The 21,076-nt window shown below is 41.5% G+C and overlaps 2 long non-coding RNA genes across 3 annotated transcripts in view; one reads left to right on the top strand and one right to left on the bottom strand.

Moving 5' to 3' along the window:
* Positions 1–646: 646 nt before the first annotated feature.
* Positions 647–21,076, top strand: part of LOC135568592 (uncharacterized) — a 65,801-nt gene continuing 45,371 nt past the window's right edge. Inside the window, exon 1 of one of the 2 annotated variants that reach the window (XR_010462695.1) lies at positions 647–834. This is a non-coding gene — a long non-coding RNA (uncharacterized LOC135568592). The remainder of the gene's footprint in view (positions 835–21,076) is intronic. The other variant, XR_010462694.1, reaches the window with a different exon arrangement.
* Positions 8,283–10,627, bottom strand: LOC135568593 (uncharacterized). The gene is made up of 3 exons (XR_010462696.1): positions 10,582–10,627; positions 10,335–10,377; positions 8,283–8,958 (listed from the first exon to the last, which is right to left on the bottom strand). It is a non-coding gene; the product is annotated as an uncharacterized LOC135568593 (long non-coding RNA).

A 21,076-nucleotide genomic window follows, 5' to 3' on the forward strand; every position in this document is an offset into this window, starting at 1 on the left:
TGCAAGTGTCTGAGTACCAATGATCTCCATGATTCCATCCCATCATTCCAAGGTTCACAATCTTTCTGAAGAATGCCAACTCTATTCAATTGTCCACTTTGCAACGAGCAAACATTATCTGTGTCCAGACTACTCACACATATTGGCCTCTATCACCAGCATGAACCACATGTTCTAACTACCTGTGGAGTTAATTGGTGTGGAAAAACAAATAGATGTTTCAGCTTCTATCGGTCACACATCTAACAAAACCACACAGAGCTTTTAAGCGGCAACTTAGATGAGAATTGCCCCCATGATGAATTTGAGACTGGGACTGATCCCATTGAAGGTGACATGAGACTGGGACTGATCCCATTGAAGATGACATGAGACTGGGACTGATCCCATTGAAGATGACATGAGACTGGGACTGAAGTACTGCTGAGAAACAAAGAAGGTTATAAAACAAGGTGATTTCAATACAGCTACATTTCCCCCAGGCTACATGAATATAAAGAGACATGAGACAAAACAATCATAATGAATCAGATTACATGGAGAGGAGGGACATGATCCTAGATCATAATGAATCAGATTACATGGAGGGGAGACCTGATCCTAGATCACCACTCCAACTCTGGGACACTACCTGTATGAAACAGAACACAGAGTTGTAAAGTCTAGTTACAGCAGGTGTTTACTGCCATCTAGTGGAAGATACCAATATAACACTTTATTATCAGGGTGGGGAGGCGGCTGAGCTGAAACAGAAAGTAAAGTTGTTCTTTTGTTCAGGATCCATTTTGAGACGACAGAGCAGAAAACACTATATGGAGATTATTGAAAAATAAAGTAAGTATTTCTGAACAATAATCTATTCTAATGGACAGAATAAGATAATTAATACCTGGAATGAGATATTACTAGTTAGTAGAACTGCTACTTGAGCTGAGTTGCTGACAGACAGCAGTTTTCAAAGTGTAAACTAATCAGTAGTCCGACATGTTATCAGTAAAACGTCTGGTAAAGATGGTGGAGGAGCTTTTCAATGATATGGTTTAATGTTTATCTCAGGGTTTCTCCATCCTTTTGTTCTTACCAGCACTTACACACCTGATTCAACTAATCATCAAATATTTTAAGACAGTTTAATATTTGAGGCAAACAAATGAACATTCTCAAATTAAAACCTTTTGAGTTTGTAGGACTGCTTACAATTATTAAAGTCCTACAGTAACTCACATTTTGGAGGAAATAAACACAGCTAAACTTGGTTTCGAGTAAATTATATGTTTATCAAAAATAATGTAAGAGAGATGTCTTGAAGAAACTCGTCTGGGATTAGAACTCTGTGTCACTGCGACAGTGGGAAGTTTGTTTTGCATGGCCCGGTGCTACAGGTGGGTGGACATATATTTTATGGACCAATGGAATGATGTAAAATGCTTAAACTCTGCTTCCCCGGGGAGCCGGGCAATGCAAAACTAATTCACCCAGTGACCGTTACTTTATTTACTGATATGAAATTGAAAGTAACTTTGTAGCCGACGCAGTTCCAGAATGTCTGTTGAAACTGTGTCTCATATGGAACGTTAGAACAGTGGTGGAAACAGAACTCAGTTCCAGAATGTCTGTTGAAACTGTGTCTCATATGGAACGTTAGAACAGTGGTGGAAACAGAACTCAGTTCCAGAATTTCTGTTGAAACTGTGTCTCATATGGAACGTTAGAACAGTGGTGGAAACAGAACTCAGTTCCAGAATGTCTGTTGAAACTGTGTCTCATATGGAACGTTAGAACAGTGGTGGAAACAGAACTCAGTTCCAGAATGTCTGTTGAAACTGTGTCTCATATGGAACGTTAGAACAGTGGTGGAAACAGAACTCAGTCCCAGATTGTCTGTTGAAACTGTCTCTCATATGGAACGTTAGAACAGTGATGGAAACAGAACTCAGTCCCAGATTGTCTGTTGAAACTGTCTCTCATATGGAACGTTAGAACAGTGGTGGAAACAGAACTCAGTTCCAGAATGTCTGTTGAAACTGTGTCTTATATGGAACGTTAGAACAGTGGTGGAAACAGAACTCAGTTCCAGAATGTCTGTTGAAACTGTGTCTCATATGGAACGTTAGAACAGTGGTGGAAACAGAACTCAGTTCCAGAATGTCTGTTGAAACTGTGTCTCATATGGAACGTTAGAACAGTGGTGGAAAAAGTACTTTCATACTTTTTACTCATAAAAGTAAAGATACCTTTTTTTATTTGTTTTATCCATTGTTTTACCAGGTAAGTTGACTGAGAACGTTCTCATTTGCAGCAACGACCTGGGGAATAGTTACAGGGGAGAGGAGGGGGATGAATGAGCCAATTGTTACCTGGGGATTATTAGGTGACCGTGATGGTTTGAGGGCCAGATTGGGAATTTAGCCAGGACACCGGGGTTAACACCCCTACTCTTAGGATAAGTGCCATGGGATCTTTAATGACCTCAGAGAGTCAGGACACCCGTTTAACGTCCCATCCGAAAGACAGCACCCTACACAGGGCAGTGTCCGCAATCACTCCAATCACGCCCTCCAATACCACTTCCAGCAGCATCTGGTCTCCCATCCAGGAACTGACCAAGACCAACCCTGCTTAGCTTCAGAAGCAAGCCAGCAGTGGTATGCAGGGTGGTATGCAGGGTGGTATGCTGCTGGCGAAAATAGAAAATAATAGAAAATGACTCAAGTAAAAGTGAAAGTCACCCAGTAAAATACTACTTTAGTAAAAGTCTAAAAGTATTTGGTTTGAAATATAATTAAATATCAAAAGTAAAATTAAAGTTGTAATAATTGAAAATTCCTATTAATCAATCCAGACTGCACAATGTTCTTGTTATTTTAATTTACGGATAGCCAGGGTCACACTCCAACACTCAGACATCATTTAAAAACAAAGCATTTGTGTTTAGTGAGTCTGCCAGATAAGAGGCAGTAGGGAGGACCAGGGATGTTCTCTGTTTAGTGAGTCTGCCAGATAAGAGGCAGTAGGGAGGACCAGGGATGTTCTCTGTTTAGTGAGTCTGCCAGATAAGAGGCAGTAGGGATGACCAGGGATGTTCTCTGTTTAGTGAGTCTGCCAGATAAGAGGCAGTAGGGAGGACCAGGGATGTTCTCTGTTTAGTGAGTCTGCCAGATCAGAGGCAGTAGGGATGACCAGGGATGTTCTCTGTTTAGTGAGTCTGCCAGATAAGAGGCAGTAGGGAGGACCAGGGATGTTCTCTGTTTAGTGAGTCTGCCAGATAAGAGGTAGTAGGGATGACCAGGGATGTTCTCTGTTTAGTGAGTCTGCCAGATAAGAGGCAGTAGGGATGATCAGGGATGTTCTCTGGTTAGTGAGTCTGCCAGATAAGAGGCAGTAGGGATGATCAGGGATGTTCTCTGTTTAGTGAGTCTGCCAGATAAGAGGCAGTAGGGATGATCAGGGATGTTCTCTGTTTAGTGAGTCTGCCAGATAAGAGGCAGTAGGGATGATCAGGGTTGTTCTCTGTTTAGTGAGTCTGCCAGATCAGAGGCAGTAGGGATGATCAGGGTTGTTCTCTGTTTAGTGAGTCTGCCAGATCAGAGGCAGTAGGGATGATCAGGGTTGTTCTCTGTTTAGTGAGTCTGCCAGATCAGAGGCAGTAGGGATGATCAGGGTTGTTCTCTGTTTAGTGAGTCTGCCAGATCAGAGGCAGTAGGGATGATCAGGGTTGTTCTCTGTTTAGTGAGTCTGCCAGATCAGAGGCAGTAGGGATGATCAGGGTTGTTCTCTGTTTAGTGAGTCTGCCAGATCAGAGGCAGTAGGGATGATCAGGGTTGTTCTCTGTTTAGTGAGTCTGCCAGATCAGAGGCAGTAGGGATGATCAGGGTTGTTCTCTGTTTAGTGAGTCTGCCAGATCAGAGGCAGTAGGGATGATCAGGGTTGTTCTCTGTTTAGTGAGTCTGCCAGATCAGAGGCAGTAGGGATGATCAGGGTTGTTCTCTGTTTAGTGAGTCTGCCAGATCAGAGGCAGTAGGGATGATCAGGGTTGTTCTCTGTTTAGTGAGTCTGCCAGATCAGAGGCAGTAGGGATGATCAGGGTTGTTCTCTGTTTAGTGAGTCTGCCAGATCAGAGGCAGTAGGGATGATCAGGGATGTTGTCTGTTTAGTGAGTCTGCCAGATCAGAGGCAGTAGGGATGATCAGGGTTGTTCTCTGTTTAGTGAGTCTGTCAGATCAGAGGCAGTAGGGATGATCAGGGTTGTTCTCTGTTTAGTGAGTCTGCCAGATCAGAGGCAGTAGGGATGATCAGGGTTGTTCTCTGTTTAGTGAGTCTGCCAGATCAGAGGCAGTAGGGATGATCAGGGATGTTGTCTGTTTAGTGAGTCTGCCAGATCAGAGGCAGTAGGGATGATCAGGGTTGTTCTCTTGATAATTCTGCAAATTGAACAATTTTCTGTCCTGCTAAACATTCAAAATGTGACGACAACTTTTGGGTGTCGGGGATAATGTCTGGAGTAAAAAGTACATAATTTTCTTTATGAATGTAGTGAAGTAAAAGTAAAAGTTGTTAAAAATATAAATATGTAAAGGACAGATACCCACAAAACAACTTAAATTACAAGAAGTATTTTTACTCACTGACTTTACACCACTGCATTAGAAGACAGATTAATGTGTTGATTTTTTATTTCATTTTAACTTTATTTAACTAGCCAAGTCAGTTTACAACAAATTCTTATTTTCAGTGACGGCCTCTAGGATCAGTGGGTTAACTGCCTTGTTCAGGAGTAGAAGAGCAGATTTTTACCTTGTCAGCTCGGGGATTGGATCTTGTATATACTGTATTCTATACTATTCTACTGTACCTTAGTCTATGTATTACTCATCTCATATGTATATACTGTATTCTATACTATTCTACTGTACCTTAGTCTATGTATTACTCATCTCATATGTATATACTGTATTCTATACTATTCTACTGTATCTTAGTCTATGCATTACTCATCTCATATGTAGATATTCTGTATTCTATACTATCTCTACTGTATTCTATACTATTCTACTGTACCTTAGTCTATGCATTACTCATCTCATATGTATATACTGTATTCTATACTATTCTACTGTATCTTAGTCTATGCATTACTCATCTCATATGTATATACTGTATTCTATACTATTCTACTGTATCTTAGTCTATGCATTACTCATCTCATATGTATATACTGTATTCTATACTATTCTACTGTATCTTAGTCTATGCATTACTCATCTCATATGTATATACTGTATTCTATACTATTCTACTGTATCTTAGTCTATGTATTACTCATCTCATATGTATATACTGTATTCTATACTATTCTACTGTATCTTAGTCTATGCATTACTCATCTCATATGTATATACTGTATTCTATACTATTCTACTGTACCTTAGTCTATGCATTACTCATCTCATATATATGTACTGTATTCTATACTATTCTACTGTATCTTAGTCTATGCATTACTCATCTCATATGTATATACTGTATTCTATACTATTCTACTGTATCTTAGTCTATGTATTACTCATCTCATATGTATATACTGTATTCTATACTATTATACTGTATCTTAGTCTATGCTGCTCAGACATTGTGACCAATAACATTTGACTTGATTTAGATTACACTATATTATATTATTTAGATTAGGCTATATATACAACATGACCAAAAGTATGTGGACACCTGCTAGTCGAACATATCATTCCAAAATCATAGGCGTTCCTATGGAGTTGGTCCCCCCTTTGCTGCAAGAACAGCCTCCACTCTTCTGGGAAGGCTTTCCAGTAGATGTTGGAACATTGCTGCGGGGACTTGCTTCCGTTCAGCCACAAGAGCATTAGGGAGGTTGGGCACTGATGTTGGGTGATTAGGCCTGGCTCGAAGTCAGCGTTCCAATTCATCCCAAAGGTGTTCGATGGGGTTGAGGTCAGGGCTCTGTGCAGGCCAGTCAAGTTCTTCCACACCGATCTCGACAAGCCATTTCTGTATGGACCTGGCTTTGTGCACGGGGACATTGTCATGCTGAAACTGGAAAGGGCCTTTCCCAAACTGTTGCCACCAAGTTGGAAGCACAGAATCGTCTAGAATGTAATTTTATACTGTAGCGTTAAGATTTATCTTCACTAGCACTAAGGAAAAACAGCCCCAGACCATTATTCCTCCTCCACCAAACTTTACAGTTGGCACTATGCATTCGGGCAGGTAGCGTTTTCGAGGCATCCGCCAAACCCAGATTCTTCTGTCGGACTGCCAGATGGTGAAGTGTGATTCATAACTCCAAAGAATCTTTACACCAATCAAGCCGATGCTTGGCATTGCACATGGTTATCTTGTATGTGGCTGCTCGGCGATGGAAACTCATTTCATGAAGCTTCCGACGAAACAGTTATTTTGCTGACGTTGCAGAACTTGGTATTGAGTGTTGCAACCGAGGACAGACCGTTTTTCTGTGCCTCTGCACTCGGTGGTCCCGTTCTGTGAACTTGTGTGGCCTACCACTTCACGGTTGAGCCGTTGTTGCTCCTAAATGTTTCCACTTCACTTCACATCCTATTTCTTCACAGTTGAGCCGTTGTAGATGTAGATTGCATGGCGGTCTGCTCGATTTTATACACCTGTCTGCAACGGGTGTGGCTGAAATAGCCGAATCCACTAATTTGAAGGGGTGTCCACATACTTTTGTATATATAGTGGACATTCTCTGTCCTGCTACTGGAAGGACTATAACATTATGTGAACTGATCTGAACAGGTTTAGGCTGGTTATTTATGATATGTAGGCTATAGCTGAGGTATAGACCTTGATCTGCATATCACTAACAAACTGCTACTATACATTATAACCTAGTCTACTTTACATAATATAACATATATATATCACTAACAACCCACTGCTATACATTATAACCTAGTCTACTTTACATAATATAACATCTACATATCACTACCAACCCACTACTATACATTATAACCTAGTCTACTTTACATAATATAACATCTACATATCACTACCAACCCACATCTATGTATTATAACTTAGTCTACTTTACATAATATAACATCTACATATCACTAACAACCCACTACTATACATTATAACCTAGTCTACTTTACATAATATAACATATCAATAACAACCCACTACTATACATTATAACCTAGTCTACTTTACATAATATAACATATCACTAACAACCCACTACTATACATTATAACCTAGTCTACTTTACATAATATAACATCTACACATCACTAACAACCCACTACTATACATTATAACCTAGTCTACTTTACATAATATAACATCTACATATCACTAACAACCCACTACTATACATTATAACCTAGTCTACTTTACATAATATAACATCTACATAACACTAACAACCCACTACTATGCATTATAACCTAGTCTACTTTACATAATATAACATATCACTAACAACCCACTACTATACATTATAACCTAGTCTACTTTACATAATATAACATCTACATATCACTAACAAACCACTACTATACATTATAACCTAGTCTACTTTAGAGAGTAATAGGATACGGCATGTGTCAAAATTGATTGATTGCTGACCTTATGACCTGATGACGTGTACTGAATATGTGCCCCCGCCCCGCCCCCCCTGTTCGTGTGGTCATGTGTTAGAGGGTGTTTGAACTTTTGGGGCCCATGCCCCCCCTCCACCCCCCAGTTTTATCTCCCTTATGGTTGTTATCTATGAAGCAGGAATGTCTGGGGCTATAGATAGCGCTGGGACATAGGCATTATAAATGTCCAGAACAAGCCATTTTTAAGACCTGAATATGTGTGTGTGTGTGTGTGGGTGTGTGTGAGAAACAAGGAATATGTGTGGGTGTGTGTGTGTGTGTTAGAAACAAGGTCCCTTGGGCATTGTGTCCATTTCAGGCTTTAAACAACAATTAAACAGCCATCTAAATAATGTTTCTCAGCCTAGTTTCCTATTTAGTTCTCTTTATATGTACAGGCACAGAGCTTCCAGATGGCTCCAGCCTAAGGATTTTCAGTGCATGTACACACGGGGAGATTAGAACCCCAAAGAAAAGATCCTAAAGGTACTTTCAGATTCAGGTTTATCATGACAGCCGCTTTATGAAAGGCCTTTACTTATGGCTAAACAGCTTCTACACAGCTTATTAATTAATGTTGTGGGATGAAATTAGGTGTTTCTAGGAGGTCTTAAACAGATCTACAGTGAAACAAACATGTACACTTTACACACATATTTATTGACATTTAAAAAGACCACAGTAACATGACAGAATTTGTGCAAAGGCAACGAAATCTGCTAGGGGATATTAAATGTACAACAGTAGTATTCTGTAATAAGCAATACGTGTTAAACATGAGGCACATGCAATCATGACCGCCTCTTTATGAAAGGCCTTTAATTAGGTGTTTCTAGGAGGTCTTAAACAGATCTACAGTGAAACAAACATGTACACTCTACACACATATTTATTGACTTTTAAAAAGACCACAGTAACATGACAGAATTTGTGCAAATGCGACGAAATCTGCTAGTAGATATTAAATGTACAACAGTAGTATTCGGTAACAAGCAATACGTGTTAAACATGAGGCACAGGCAATCATGACAGGCTCTTTATGAAAGGCCTTTAACTATGGCTAAACAGTTTTCTACACATCTTATTCATTAATGATGTGGGCATACCCAGGATTTACAGGCAGGACGTTTGATCTACACAGGGAGGGAAAACTTACGGAGTTATGATGGAGCGGGCAAGCGTCTTTGAGTTGGTGAATTCGAAACGAATAATGGTCTTGTAGCTCCCTTCAGTAACCACGAGCACAACCGTTCCATGATTTTAACTGGCGGCTTTATTCTGTAGTTTCAGTGAGAATTATCCCCTTCAGTGAGAACTATAAAGTAAATTAAAAATACAGTTAAGCACACTCTTACAACATTATCTTAGGAGTGACTTATTAGCTTGGTATAACTCTGAAGTGCTTACATACATAACAGTTTAACCGGCGTTATAACGGGTTCAGATTAAACACATGAATAAAGGAAAAAATACCTCATTGGCTGCTTATTACAGAAGGGAGGAAATCAAACTTCACACTTATTATTCCTGGCATGAATTCACACTTCATCCTAACATACACTCTTCAACCTTTATGAACTACACCCGATGACATGAAAACTTAGCTAACGCAGCGCAGGATTGCCTTCCCTACAAAAGTGTGTTGCTACAATAAGGATCCCCAGTTACAACAGTATTAGCTACGTAGTTCCGCTTGTATTATCATTTTCCGCACAGCGGACACATAAACAATACAAACAAAAGACAACGACATAACCTGTAAGTCTAACTGTCAGTTACAGGTCGGGGCTAACAGGACCCTTTATCTGTAAGAAATACTAAACATTTTGGAATTATAACATGTGTTAAAATGTAGGTACTAAATATTTTGAATTAAATCACTGGTTTTAAAAATGTATCTCACGCTTTAACGATAGGGGAAGAGGTCATTTCATATTTCGTTTTAGGGGGGGTTATTAACTTTATGGAAAACAATATTCACACAAACAACACCGCTTAGAGCAGCTTGGAGATTATTAGCCATGTAAACGGGGAGCAAAAGAGCGGATTTAACCAACTCTGTACAAACCCCGACACGGGGTATGATAACTCTGACGCGTACGTCTAATGATTATTGTAGATGTTTACAACTGAGGGAGTTGACAGTAGGTCAATGAGATGTATAAAGGCAAATTGACATAACGGACCTCAAAGACCAACAGCCTACTTAATAATATAGAATGCAGGGGTGTGTACTGAACATGTAACCATTATAAAACTAAAACAAAAAAAAATGTCTCGAAACACACCCATAGTTAGGGACAGAACGTGGAGCATATACTTTAACACTGTTACCACAGCTTTAGCGCAAACCCACAGCCCCGAATATTTAGCTGCCAGGACAGATTAAAAAAGAGATGTGAATAAGGGAATCCCTCCTAATAGATATTTCTGAAGGCTACTGGACATAGGTGATTGGGAAGCGACTGTTAGACGTAGATTCTCAGAAGCAATTTATAGTCTTTCCTACAATGGTATGTTATAAAGTTTGTAATAATGTACAACTGTAGGTCTCCAATATTTTTACATAAAAACACTAATGATGCATGTTTAAATAGTAGTACAATTTGCTAATTAATTCGAACATGTCTTTAAAAAGTTAGTACTATATATTTTGGGTCTTAAATCAATTGTTTTAAAACAGTATCTCACCCTTTAACGAAGGGAAAATGTCCTTTCCAGCCATCAACCACGTCTGTCACGAAGAAAAAATACAGAAAATCCGGGGGTGCGTGCGTGAGTGTGCGGTACAACTGTAGGCCTCCAATGTTTTTACATAAAATACTAATGATTCTTGTTTAAATAGTAGTACAATTTGGTCATTAATTCTAACACGTCTTTAAAACGTATGTACTAAATATTTTGGAATTAAATCACTGGTTTAAAAAATGTATCTCACCCTTTAACGATAGGAAAATGTCCTTTCACGACATCACCCCGGTCTGTCACGAAGAAAAAGACACGGAAAATCAGGGTGCGTGCATGAGTGTGCGTGTGACGGAGCAGCAGGAGTGTGTGTGTGTGTGTTTGTTTCAAAAACAAAGGGTGGGGTGTGTGTTCAACAGGGGCCCAAGCATGTAGCCCCATTCTATCTGTAGAGAATCGTTTGAAACCAAGGTGTGCACTATCATGCATAAGGCATGTCGAGATATCAGCCGACCACCGGGGTTAAACATAGATACCTCTAATCTGCGGCCGGTGACCCCCCAACCCGGTTGCAGACAGAATGTCACGACATCCCCTCCTGTTGTTTGAATTCATAGCCTTTGTTCTCTAAACCAAATATCCTGTATCGGAGGAACCGATGAAACAGACAGTATTAGGTCTTTTTTGTATGAAAGGTCTACTTAACGTTGGAACATCTACAACTATTGAAGATGCAAAAAGGGGTTTTCAGAAAACATTTGGTTTGCAGATATGTATTATTATAAAAATAATATAACATTATTATCATAATCTAAAACACTTTAAAGGAGCTCTAATTCAAACATGCAAGGATATATATATATATATATATATATATATATATATATATGATACGATTACCCACTTTAAAACTGTTGCTGCAAAATCACTTCTCAATAGGTGTACATTTCAAGCTTTCAACAACAATAAACCAACCAGCTCAATAATGTTTCTCAGACTTACACACTGTTGAGTTTTCCTAGTTAGTAAAGAAACAACCACTAAGTCAAAACTACACGAATTGCCATTATTTTAGTTAACAGCCACCCATGGTTGACTTTGGTACTTTTTCTTTGTACTTGCACCAAGCCTCCAAGGGGTGTCAAAATTGATTGATTGCTGACCTTATGACCTGATGACATGTACAGAATATGTGCCCCCGCCCCGCCCCCCTGTTCGTGTGGTCATGTGTTAGAGGGTGTTTGAACTTTTGGGGCCCATGCCCCCTCCACCCCCAGTTTTATCTCCCTTATGGTTGTTATCTATGAAGCAGGAATGTCTGGGGCTATAGATAGCGCTGTGGCCTCAGCATTATAAATGTCCAGAGCAAGCCATTTTTTAAAGACCTGAATATGTGTGTGTGTGGGTGTGTGTGGGTGTGTGTGAGAAACAAGGAATGTGTGTTGTTGTGTGTGTGTGTTAGAAACAAGGTCCCTTGGGCATTGTGTCCATTTCAGGCTTTAAACAACAATTAAACAGCCATCTAAATAATGTTTCTCAGCCTAGTTTCCTATTGAGTTCTCTTTATATGTACAGGCACAGAGCTTCCAGATGGCTCCAGCCTAAGGATTTTCAGTGCATGTACACCTGGGGAGATTAGAACCCCAAAGAAAAGATCCTAAAGGTACTTTCAGATTCAGGTTTATCACGACAGCCGCTTTATGAAAGGCCTTTACTTATGGCTAAACAGCTTCTACACAGCTTATTAATTAATGCTGTGGGATGAAATTAGGTGTTTCTAGGAGGTCTTAAACAGATCTACAGTGAAACAAACATGTACACTTTACACACATATTTATTGACTTTTAAAAAGACCACAGTAACATGACAGAATTTGTGCAAATGCGACGAAATCTGCTAGTGGATATTAAATGTACAACAGTAGTATTCGGTAACAAGCAATACGTGTTAAACATGTGGCACAGGCAATCATGACAGGCTCTTTATGAAAGGCCTTTAACTATGGCTAAACAGTTTTCTTTATCTGTAAGAAATAGTAAACATTTTGAATTATAACATGTGTTAAAATGTATGTACTAAATATTTTGAATTAAATCACTTAAAAATGTATCTCACGCAACTCTGTACAAACCCGACACGGGGTATGATAACTCTGACGCGTCTAATGATTATTGGAGATGTTTACAACTGAGGGAGTTGACAGTAGGTCAATGAGATGTATAAAGGCAAATTGACATAACGGACCTCAAAGACCAACAGCCTACTTTATAATATAGAATGCAGGGGTGTGTACTGAACATGTAACCATTATAAAACAAAACATGTCTCGAAACACCTCCTAGTTAGGGACAGAACGTGGAGCATATACTTTAACACTGTTACCACAGCTTTAGCGCAAACCCACAGCCCCGAATATTTAGCTGCCAGGACAGATTAAAAAAGAGATGTGAATAAGGGAATCCCTCCTAATAGATATTTCTGAAGGCTACTGGACATAGGTGATTGGGAAGCGACTGTTAGACGTAGATTCTCAGAAGCAATTTATAGTCTTTCCTACAATGGTATGTTATAAAGTTTGTAATAATGTACAACTGTAGACCTCCAATGTTTTTACATAAAAACACTAATGATGCATGTTTAAATAGTAGTACAATTTGCTAATTAATTCGAACATGTCTTTAAAAAGTTAGTACTATATATTTTGGGTCTTAAATCTATTGTTTTAAAACAGTATCTCACCCTTTAACGAAGGGAAAATGTCCTTTCCAGCCATCAACCACGTCTGTCACGAAGAAAAAAATACAGAAAATCCGGGTGCGTGCGTGCGTGAGTGTGCGGTACAACTGTAGGCCTCCAATGTTTTTACATAAAATACTAATGATTCTTGTTTAAATAGTAGTACAATTTGGTCATTAATTCTAACACGTCTTTAAAACGTATGTACTAAATATTTTGGAATTAAATCACTGGTTTAAAAAATGTATCTCACCCTTTAACGATAGGAAAATGTCCTTTCACGACATCACCCCGGTCTGTCACGAAGAAAAAAGACACGGAAAATCAGGGTGCGTGCATGAGTGTGCGTGTGACGGAGCAGCAGGAGTGTGTGTGTGTGTGTGTGTGTTTGTTTCAAAAACAAAGGGTGGGGGTGTGTGTTCAACAGGGGCCCAAGCATGTAGCCCCATTCTATCTGTAGAGAATCGTTTGAAACCAAGGTGTGCACTATCATGCATAAGGCATGTCGAGATATCAGCCGACCACCCGGGGTTAAACATAGATACCTCTAATCTGCGGCCGGTGACCCCCCCCAACCCGGTTGCAGACAGAATGTCACGACATCCCCTCCTGTTGTTTGAATTCATAGCCTTTGTTCTCTAAACCAAATATCCTGTATCGGAGGAACCGATGAAACAGACAGTATTAGGTCTTTTTGTATGAAAGGTCTACGAACGTTGGAACATCTACAACTATTGAAGATGCAAAAAGGGGTTTTCAGAAATACATTTGGTTTGCAGATATGTATTATTATAAAAATAATATAACATTATTATCATCATCTAAAACACTTTAAAGGAGCTCTAATTCAAACATGCAAGGATATATATATATATATATATATGATACGATTACCCACTTTAAAACTGTTGCTGCAAAATCACTTCTCAATGTGTGTACATTTCAAGCTTTCAACAACAATAAACCAACCAGCTCAATAATGTTTCTCAGACTTACACACTGTTGAGTTTTCCTAGTTAGTAAAGAAACAACCACTAAGTCAAAACTACACGAATTGCCATTATTTTAGTTAACAGCCACCCATGGTTGACTTTGGTACTTTTTCTTTGTACTTGCACCAAGCCTCCAAGGGGTGTCAAAATTGATTGATTGCTGACCTTATGACCTGATGACATGTACAGAATATGTGCCCCCGCCCCGCCCCCCTGTTCGTGTGGTCATGTGTTAGAGGGTGTTTGAACTTTGGGGCCCATGCCCCCTCCACCCCCAGTTTTATCTCCCTTATGGTTGTTATCTATGAAGCAGGAATGTATAGATGCGCTGTGGCCTGCATTATAAATGTCCAGAGCAAGCCATTTTTAAAGACCTGAATATGTGTGTGTGTGTGTGTGGGTGTGTTGAGAAACAAGGAATGTGTGTTGTTGTGTGTGTGTGTTAGAAACAAGGTCCCTTGGGCATTGTGTCCATTTCAGGCTTTAAACAACAATTAAACAGCCATCTAAATAATGTTTCTCAGCCTAGTTTCCTATTGAGTTCTCTTTATATGTACAGGCACAGAGCTTCCAGATGGCTCCAGCCTAAGGATTTTCAGTGCATGTACACACGGGGAGATTAGAACCCCAAAGAAAAGATCCTAAAGGTACTTTCAGATTCAGGTTTATCATGACAGCCGCTTTATGAAAGGCCTTTACTTATGGCTAAACAGCTTCTACACAGCTTATTAATTAATGCTGTGGGATGAAATGAGGTGTTTCTAGGAGGTCTTAAACAGATCTACAGTGAAACAAACATGTACACTTTACACACATATTTATTGACTTTTAAAAAGACCACAGTAACATGACAGAATTTTTGCAAATGCGACTAAATCTGCTAGTGGATATTAAATGTACAACAGTAGTATTCGGTAACAAGCAATACGTGTTAAACATGTGGCACAGGCAATCATGACAGCCTCTTTATGAAAGGCCTTTAACTATGGCTAAACAGTTTTCTTTATCTGTAAGAAATAGTAAACATTTTGAATTATAACATGTGTTAAAATGTATGTACTAAATATTTTGAATTAAATCACTTAAAAATGTATCTCACGCAACTCTGTACAAACCCGACACGGGGTATGATAACTCTGACGCGTCTAATGATTATTGGAGATGTTTACAACTGAGGGAGTTGACAGTAGGTCAATGAGATGTATAAAGGCAAATTGACATAACGGACCTCAAAGACCAACAGCCTACTTTATAATATAGAATGCAGGGGTGTGTACTGAACATGTAACCATTATAAAACAAAACATGTCTCGAAACACCTCCTAGTTAGGGACAGAACGTGGAGCATATACTTTAACACTATGTTACCACAGCTTTAGCGCAAACCCACAGCCCCGAATATTTAGCTGCCAGGACAGATTAAAAAAGAGATGTGAATAAGTGAACTGTTCCTAGGCCGTCATTGAAAATAAGAATTTGTTCTTAACTGACTTGCCTAGTAAAATAAAGGTAAAATTAAAAATAAATAAAAATCCCTCCAAATAGATATTTCTGAAGGCTACTGGACATAGGTGATTGGGAAGCGACTGTTAGACGTAGATTCTCAGAAACTATTTATAGTCTTTCCTACAATGGTATGTTATAAAGTCTGTAATAATGTACAACTGTAGACCTCCAATGTTTTTACATAAAAACACTAATGATGCATGTTTAAATAGTAGTACAATTTGGTAATTAATTCTAACACGTCTTTAAAACATTTGTACTAAATATTTTGTAATTAAATCACTGGTTTTAAAAATGTATCTCACCCTTTAACAATAGGAACATGTACTTTCCAAAATATATATATATTTTTCGGCTTTCTTGTGGAGAAGGAGAGTCGGTCCAAAATGCAGCGTGATGATGATTCATGATATTTTAATGAAGGGAAAAACTATACATGAAGAAACTACAAAATAATGAAATGTGAAAACTGAAACAGCCCTATCTGGTGCAAACACAAAGACAGGAACAATCACCCACAAAACACTCAAAGAATATGGCTGCCTAAATATGGTTCCCAATCAGAGACAACGATACACACCTGCCTCTGATTGAGAACCACTCCAGACAGCCATAGACTTAGCTAGATAACCCCACTAAGCCACACACCCAACACCCCACAAAACCCCAAGACAAAACACACCACAATAAACCCATGTCACACCCTGGCCTGACCAAATAACTGAAGACAAACACAATATATTACGACCAGGGCGTGACAGAACCCCCCCCCCTAAGGTGCGGACTCCCGGACGCACAGCAAAACAATAGGGGAGGGTCCGGGTGGGCGTCTGTCCATGGTGGCGGCTCCGGCGCGGGACGTGGACTCCACTCAATCAATGTCTTAGTCCCTCCTCCTCGCGTCCTAGGATAGTCCACCCTCGCCGCCGACCATGGCCTAGTAGTCCTCACCCAGAACCCCACTGGACTGAGCGGCAGCTCGGGACTGAGGGGCAGCTCGGGACTGAGGGGCAGCTCGGGACTGAGGGGCAGCTCGGGACTGAGGGGAAGCTCGGGACTGAGGGGAAGCTCGGGACTGAGGGGAAGCCCAGCACTGAGAGGAAGCCCAGCACTGAGAGGAAGCCCAGGCAGGTAGTTAGCTCCGGCAGATCCTGGCTGGCTGGCGGATCTGGAAGAGTCTGGTTGACTGGCGGATCTGGAAGAGTCTGGTTGACTGGCGGATCCTGGCTGCCTGGCGGATCTGGAAGATCATGGCTGCCTGGCGGATCTGGAAGATCATGGCTGACTGGCGGATCTGGAAGAGTCTGGTTGACTGGAGGATCTGGAAGAGTCTGGTTGACTGGCGGATCCTGGCTGCCTGGCGGATCTGGAAGATCATGGCTGACTGGCGGATCTGGAAGATCATGCCTGACTGGCGGATCCTGGCTGACTGGCTGCTCCATGCAGACTGGCAGCTCTGGCTGCTCCATGCAGACTGGCAGCTCTGGCTGCTCCGTGCAGACTGGCAGCTCCGTGCAGACTGGCAGCTCTGGCTGCTCCGTGCAGACTGGCAGCTCCGTGCAGACTGGCAGCTCCGTGCAGACTGGCAGCTCCGTGCAGACTGGCAGCTCTGGCTGCTCCATGCAAACTGGCAGCTCTGGCTGCTCCATGCAAACTGGCAGCTCTGGCTGCTCCATGAAAACTGGCAGCTCTGGCTGCTCCATGCAGACTGGCAGCTCTGGCTGCTCCATGCAGACTGGCAGCTCTGGCTGCCCCATGCAGACTGGCAGCTCCATGCAGACTGGCAGCTCTGGCTGCTCCATGCAGACTGGCAGCTCTGGCTGCTCCATGCAGGCTGGCAGCTCTGGCTGCTCCATGCAGGCTGGCAGCTCAGGCTGCTCCATGCAGGCTGGCAGCTCAGGCTGCTCCATGCAGGTTGGCAGCTCTGGCAGCGCTGAACAGGCGGGAGACTCCGGCAGCACAGGTGAGGAGGAAGGCTCTGGCTGTGCTAAACAGGCGGGAGACTCCAGCAGCGCTGTAGAGGAGGAAGGCTCTGGCTGCGCTGAACAGGCGGGAGACTCCAGCAGCGTTGTAGAGTGTACTCCTCTTTGGGCTGCTCCTGTTGCCTCTTCTCCTGCTGCACCTTGGGGCGGCTACACTCCCCTGGTTTAGCCCAGGGTCCTCTCCCGTCGAGGATTTCCTCCCATGTCCAGAATTCCTTATTACGTATCTCGAGCTGCACCTTGGGGCGGCTACACTCCCCTGGTTTAGCCCAGGGTCCTCTCCCGTCGAGGATTTCCTCCCATGTCCAGAATTCCTTATTACGTATCTCCTGCTGCCGCTGTTGCTTCACCTGCTGCTCCTGCCTGTTGACACGCCGCTTGGTCCAGTTGTGGTGGGTGATTCTGTAACGGCTTTCTTGTGGTGAAGGAGAGTTGGACCAAAATGCAGCGTGATGATGATTCATGATATTTTAATGAAGGGAAAAACTATACATGAAAAAACTACAAAATGAAATTTGAAAACCGAAACAGCCCTATCTGATGCAAACACAAAGACAGGAACAATCACCCACAAAACACTCAAAGAATATGGCTGCCTAAATATGGTTCCCAATCAGAGACAACGATAAACACCTGCCTCTGATTGAGAACCACTCCAGACAGCCATAGACTTTGCTAGATAACCCCACTATGCCACACACCCAACACCCCACAAAACCCCAAGACAAAACACACCACAATAAACCCATGTCACACCCTGGCCTGACCAAATAAATGAAGACAAACACAATATATTACGACCAGGCGTGACAGTCACGAAGAAAAGTCTTGGAAAATCAGGGTGCGTGCATGAGTGTGCGTGTGACGGAGCAGCAGGAGTGTGTGTGTGTGTGTGTGTGTGTGTGTGCGTTTCAAAAACAAAGGGGGTGTGTGTGTTCAACACGGGCCCAAACATGTAGCCCCATTCTATCTGTAGAGAATTGTTTGAAACCAAGGTGTGCACTATCATGCATAAGGCATGTCGAGATATCTGCCGACCACCCGGGGTTAAACATTGATATCTCTAAGCAGAGCCCGGTGCCCCCCACCCCGGGGTTAAACATTGATATCTCTAAGCAGAGCCCGGTGCCCCCACCCCAGGGTTAAACATTGATATCTCTAAGCAGAGCCCCGGTGCCCCCACCCCAGGGTTAAACATTGATATCTCTAAGCAGAGCCCCGGTGCCCCCCACCCCAGGGTTAAACATTGATATCTCTAAGCAGAGCCCCGGTCCCCCCCCCCCCCACCCCAGGGTTAAACATTGATATCTCTAAGCAGAGCCCGGTGCCCCCCACCCCAGGGTTAAACATTGATATCTCTAAGCAGAGCCCGGTGCCCCCCACCCCAGGGTTAAACATTGATATCTCTAAGCAGAGCCCGGTGCCCCCCACCCCGGTTGTAGACAGAATGTCTCGACATCCCCTCCTGTTGTTTGAATTCACAGCCATTGTTCTCTAAACCAAATATACAGGGTGTTGCATACAGGATATCTCCCGAAACTCATTCCGTGCTTTCGATAGTTAGGGACAGAACATGGAGCATATACTTTAACACTATGTTACCACAGCTTTAGCGCAAACCCACAGGCCCGAATATTTAGCTGCCAGGACAGATTAAAAAAGAGATGTGAATAAGTGAATCCCTCCTAATAGATATTTCTGAAGGCTACTGGACATAAGTGATTGGGAAGCGACTGTACACAAGTTATTTGTGTTTTAAACAGGGGGGGGGACAACGTTTAATATTTTATTTTTATTATTATCACAACTGTGGACCAAGTGCATTGCGCAGAATCACCAGAGGTATTAATTCTAGGCATTTACATGTATGTTTTTAAAAATGAAGACTATTTATACAATGAAACAACTTTTTTTTATTCACACTGTTTGTAAACAATAACTTCTGCCCTCTTAGGGTCAACTTGACCCACTTATTGATTAGAAAGTATGATTAGAAACCAAGGCTGTGGAATATATTCTCTCTCACAGGCTATGAAAAAGACTAGGACATTGACTCCTGAGTGTTGAACCCACTCTACAACAACCCAGGTTGTTATAAGCCCACTCTACAACAACCCAGGTTGTTATAAGCCCACTCTACAACATCCCAGGTTGTTATAAACCCACTCTACAACAACCCAGGTTGTTATAAGCCCACTCTACAACAACCCAGGTTGTTATAAGCCCACTCTACAACATCCCAGGTTGTTATAAGCCCACTCTACAACAACCCAGGTTGTTATAAACCCACTCTACAACAACCCAGGTTGTTATAAACCCACTCTACAACAACCCAGGTTGTTATAAACCCACTCTACAACAACCCAGGTTGTTATAAGCCCACTCTACAACAACCCAGGTTGTTATAAGCCCACTCTACAACAACCCAGGTTGTTATAAGCCCACTCTACAACAACCCAGGTTGTTATAAGCCCACTCTACAACAACCCAGGTTGTTATAAGCCCACTCTACAACATCCCAGGTTGTTATAAGCCCACTCTACAACAACCCAGGTTGTTATGTTGTTATAAGCCCACTCTACAACAACCCAGGTTGTTATAAGCCCACTCTACAACAACCCAGGTTGTTATAAGCCCACTCTACAACAACCCAGGTTGTTATAAACCCACTCTACAACAACCCAGGTTGTTATATGCCCACTCTACAACAACCCAGGTTGTTATAAGCCCACTCTACAACAACCCAGGTTGTTATAAGCCCACTCTACAACAACCCAGGTTGTTATAAACCCACTCTACAACAACCCAGGTTGTTATAAACCCACTCTACAACAACCCAGGTTGTTATAAACCCACTCTACAACAACCCAGGTTGTTATAAGCCCACTCTACAACAACCCAGGTTGTTATAAGCCCACTCTACAACAACCCAGGTTGTTATAAACCCACTCTACAACAACCCAGGTTGTTATAAGCCCACTCTACAACAACCCAGGTTGTTATAAGCCCACTCTACAACAACCCAGGTTGTTAGATGCCCACTCTACAACAACCCAGGTTGTTATAAGCCCACTCTACAACAACCCAGGTTGTTATAAACCCACTCTACAACAACCCAGGTTGTTAGATGCCCACTCTACAACAACCCAGGTTGTTATAAGCCCACTCTACAGCAACCCAGGTTGTTATAAACCCACTCTACAACAACCCAGGTTGTTATAAACCCACTCTACAACAACCCAGGTTGTTATAAACCCACTCTACAACAACCCAGGTTGTTAGATGCCCCTGAGGATCATCTACGAACGTTGGAACATCTACAACTATTGAAGATGCAAAAAGGGCTTTTCAGAAATACATTTGGTTTGCAGATATGTATTATTATAAAAATAATATAACATTATTATCATAATCTAAAACACTTTAAAGGAGCTCTAATTCAAACATGCATTTATATATATATATATGATAAGATTACCCACTTTAAAACTGTTGCTGCAATATCACTTCTCAATGTGTGTACATTTCAAGC

The sequence above is a fragment of the Oncorhynchus nerka genome, unplaced genomic scaffold (genome assembly GCF_034236695.1).
Source record: "Oncorhynchus nerka isolate Pitt River unplaced genomic scaffold, Oner_Uvic_2.0 unplaced_scaffold_1458, whole genome shotgun sequence".
Taxonomy (NCBI): domain Eukaryota; kingdom Metazoa; phylum Chordata; class Actinopteri; order Salmoniformes; family Salmonidae; genus Oncorhynchus; species Oncorhynchus nerka.